Genomic DNA, 4,633 nt, shown 5'->3' with positions numbered 1-4,633 from the left:
GAAAGAAAGAAAGAAAGAAAGAAAGAAAGAAAGAAAGAAAGAGAAAGGAAAGAAACACAGGGAAAATGAAGGTAACATGATTGATCAGGGGATAGGAATCCTTATCAAGGTATCCTGTTGAAGCCACTCACCAGCAGAAAAGCAAGAATTCCAGAAAAGTTAGTAACTTCTTAGCCCCTTCTCCCTGCCCAACCATAAACCTATTTTTTCTACAAATCTCACCAGAAAAACTGTTATAAGGACAGGACATGTTCTAAGGCCTTCCAGCCACTCTACTAGCTTCTGGTTTGACTTTATCAGTGTAATTCCATCTGAGGCACCTCTACAGCTACCCTATAAAGTCACTTATCAAAAGAAAGATGGAAGGCTGGAGAGATGGCTCAGCAGGTAAGAGCACTGACTATGTATTTCCAGAAGACTTCCAGTATTTCAAGTTCAATCCCCTGCACCCACAGGGCAGCTTACAACAACTGTCTATAATTCCAGTTCTAAGGGATCCTACACCCTCACAAAGACATATATACAGGCAAACACACCAATGCACGTAAAATAAAAATAAATAAGTCATTTCAAAAAGAAGGAAAGAAAGACAGGTCCAGAGAGATGAGTTGGTGGCTCAGAGCACTTGTTTTTCTTGCAGAGGACCCTGGCTCAGTTCCAGCATGCACAGGGCAGCTCAAAACCATCCACAACCCCAGCTACAGATCCAGGGATGGTTCCAGTGCCTTTTCTGTCTCCCTCAGGTACCTGTGGGAGACCAGACTGTGGGAAACCAGACCTTCAACAGCTCCCTCCCAATTGACCCTTTGTTGGGAGCCAAGCCACCCCCTCCTTCACACAAGGCTGATTGTGAGAACCAACTGACCCTTGTCTTGGCCAGACACCTGGGGCTGTTTGGGCGGAACCAGCATCCAAAGATAAGCCACAAGATGTTTCAAGCCTGCACTCAGCATCTGCCCCAGATGTCCGTCCCTCGCTCCCTTTTCTTGCCCGTTTCTCTTTCAGGCTTGGTCCCCCTGGAGCCCCCTGAATAACTAGGTCCCGCGGGTCGGAATAAGTGGCGCCCCACATGAGGGCTCAAGGTACAGACCCTCGCTGAAAGGAGCCCACCCTCCAGAGAAGGTCGTTTCGACAAAGAAGCCATTTGAGGTACGCTCTCACCACTCATGAGAGAAAGTTGTCCTCCGTAAGTTGACATTTCTCTGTCCCATAAAAATGGGCCATAAATTGTCTAAAGAAGTGGTCTTCATCAGAGACCTGAAAGCTTCTCTCGGGGAAAGGGGAGTTAGAGTTAAGAAGAAAGATTTGATAAAAATTTTTATATTTATTTATTTATTTGTTTTTTGAGACAGGGTTTCTATGTGTAGCCCTGGCTGTCCTGGCACTCATTTTGTAGACCAGGCTGACCTCGAACTCAGAAATCCGCCTGCCTCTGCCTCCCGAGTGCTGGCATTAAAGGCGTGCGCCACCACACCCAGCTAAAAATTTTTATTTTTATAGATCAGACATACCCCTGGTTCATCATTGATGGGCCACAGATCCACCATAAAAAATAGCAAAGAGTAGGTCAAGAATTAAATGGAAAATTGAGCAGTCAGGGCCCCGATGCTGTCCCTGCAACTGTTCTCTCTTACTGGGGACTCATTTGTGATGTAGTTGAAGGTGCAACTGACAACCCTGATAAACAGCAACTTTTGTCGGTCGCTGAATATTGTCTCTGCCCCTTGTCTCGGGCAGCCTCAATGACCTCTCTTTCCTCCAAAAGGAACCCTTCAAAACCTTCCTCGGTCATTATAGACATATCTGAGGCCCCGCCACCCAATCCCTCGGCTTCTCTTTATCCTCCCCTCCCAGTGGGCCCATCCCCTCTGATATGCTATTAATTAATCCAGTCTTTAAGAGACACCCCCAACCCACCCCCGCCCTCCCCAAGAGCCTTTAGATCCCGGGGACACGGCCACCTTGGAGGAGGCGGCGGCTCGTTATCATAATCCTGACTGGCCACCACTTGCTTCAGACCCTTCACATGGTCCCCTGGGGGTCCCACCACCTGGCCCACACAGCCCAATACCCTCTGCCCACGCTGCAAGAGGGGCAAATATTGGGCCAATGTTTGCCGATCTACAACAGATATTTTTGGGAATCCTTTGCCTCCCCTTCAGGGAAACAGGCGGAGGGGCCATCCCCGGGCCCCCAATCCCATTCCATTTCTTCCGGCCACGGGGGACAGCCGGCAGCCAGATCAGCCCCTAGTCTCTGCAGAGCCACCCCAGGCAGAGCAGGATTGGACTTGTGAGCCTCCGTCAACTCAATATTAACGCCTGAGGACTGAGTTCAGGTCCTTTTCACTGGGGCCTTTGGCCCGCCCCTGCCTCATATGTATTTTTTAGTTTTGGGGTGTGCCTCCACCACTTTGAAGGGACTTACAGTTCACTCGTCTCTAGTAGATAATGACTACACCAGAGAAATTAAGATTTTGGTCAGTGCTCCCCGGGGCCCAGTATCAATTTTTCAGGGACAACGCCCTGTCCATACCCCTGGATATTTCCCACCTGGCAGTAGGTGTGCAGCATGGCTCCTCTCAGCCAGGCTCCTCAGACCTTTACTGGGTCCAAGCAATTACCAGGGACCGCCCTGTACTCCGACTTAAAATAAATGGCAAAAATTTTGAGGGCATTCTAGACTCAGACACTGACTCTAATGTAATCTCACAGAGTGCCTGGCCCTCCGCTTGGCCTTTACAAACCTCCTTGACCCATTTACAAGGAATTGGACAATCAAAAAAATACCCTTCAGAGTTCACAGTTGTTGACTTGGGAAGATAATGAGGGAAATTCTGGCTCTGTTCAGCCTTTTGTGGTCCCCGGTCTGCCTGTTAACCTTTGGGGAAGAGACATTCTCTCTCAAATGAAAGTCTTTATGTGCAGTCCCAATGAAGTTATTGCTCAACAAATGCTTTCCCAGGGCTATCTCCCTGGACAGGGACTAGGTAAAAACAGCCAAAGCCTACACCGATAGAGGCAACCCCCAAGGTGGATCGTGCAGGCTTGGGCTATAATACCCATTTTTCATAAGGACCATTGCTTCCCCTGCACACCAGGCAGAGAAGATCACGTGGACAGATGATTCCCCTGTCTGGATTGACCAATGGTCCCTCCCTGCTAAGAAGTTGTCCGCAGCCATAGAGTTAGTGCAGGAACAGTTAGCAGCCGGACATATTGAACCTTCTACATCTCCCTGGAATACCCCCATATTTGTCATTCAAAAACGAAGTGGCAAGTGGCAGCTACTATAAGATCTTAGGGCAGTCAATAAGACCATGGTCCCCATGGGGGCCCTACAACCTGGACTCCCCTACCCAGTGGCCATTCCCAGGGGACATGTTGAATTAGTTATTGATTTAAAAGAATGCTTCTTTTCCATCCCTCTTCATCCTGAAGATTGCAAACGCTCTGTGTTTAGCCTTCCCATAGTCAATTGTGTCGGGTCCTCCCCCCGTTTTCAGTAGAGGGTTCTCCCTCAAGGCATGGCCAACAGTCCCACCCTTTGCCAAAAATATGTGGCCCAAACAATTGACCTCTTCAGGATGTCTTACCCTGATTTATATATCATACATTATATGGATGACATTCTTCTTGCAGGGCCTGATAAGGGTCAGTTATATTGTGCTGGTCAAAAACTTATTAATGCCCTGCAGAGTCGGGGACTCCAAATCTCCCCCGAGAAAATTCAGATTCACCCCCCTCATTTGTTTTTGGACTTTGAGTTGTTTCCTAATAGGATTCTCTTCCAAAAGGTTCATTTAAGGGGGGATTCCTTACAGACTCTTAATGATTTTCAACGCCTATTAGGAGATATTAACTGGCTCCACCCTTACTTAAAACTTACAACGGGGGAGCTAAAACCTTTGTTTGATATTTTGCATGGGGACTCAGATCTGTCCTCCCCATGTACCATCTACGCTGACCCATAAAGCACAAATATCATTGGCCAAGGTAGAACAGGCCATCAATGAACAAAGCATTGGATATTTTTCCCCAGGTCTTCCCCTCTAGTTCCTTGTTTTCCCTACTCCCTTTTCTCCCACTGGTCTTCTGTGGCAACTTAAACCTCTGTTTTGGGTCCATCTGCCGGCTTCTCCCTCTAGGGTGCTGCCCACATATCCTCAGCTGGTTGCCCATATTCTTTGACTTGGCAGGGAAGCTGCCCTTAGGCCTTTTGGCAAAGATCCTGATATTATTGTTCTCCCCTACGATACCTCCCAAGTTCAGTGGGTGTGATCGATAACCATTATCCTGCTGATAAATTGATTCGATTCCTACATAGGACACCTGTGGTTTTTCCAAAAAGGACAAAGTCATCCTCCATTGCTGGGGCCACGGTAGTCTTTACCGATGGATCCTCCTCAGGTATGGCTGCCTTCAGCATTGATGGGGAGGTCTCACGTTTTATGACAGACATCTCCTCGGCGCAGCTTGTTGAACTGGCAGCCATTGTTAGGGTGTTCAAACTCTTGCCTGGAACCCCTTCTAATTTGTATACAGATAGTGCTTATGTGGCCGCCTCTATCCCTCTTCTAGAAACTGTTCCATATATCTGCTTCCCCACTGTTTGCTAAACTTCAAAAATTTAT

Source organism: Mus caroli, unplaced genomic scaffold (genome assembly GCF_978045245.1).
Source record: "Mus caroli unplaced genomic scaffold, Mus_caroli_1 scaffold_8, whole genome shotgun sequence".
In the NCBI taxonomy this organism is placed as follows: Eukaryota; Metazoa; Chordata; class Mammalia; order Rodentia; family Muridae; genus Mus; species Mus caroli.
This window is presented reverse-complemented; position numbering follows the sequence as displayed.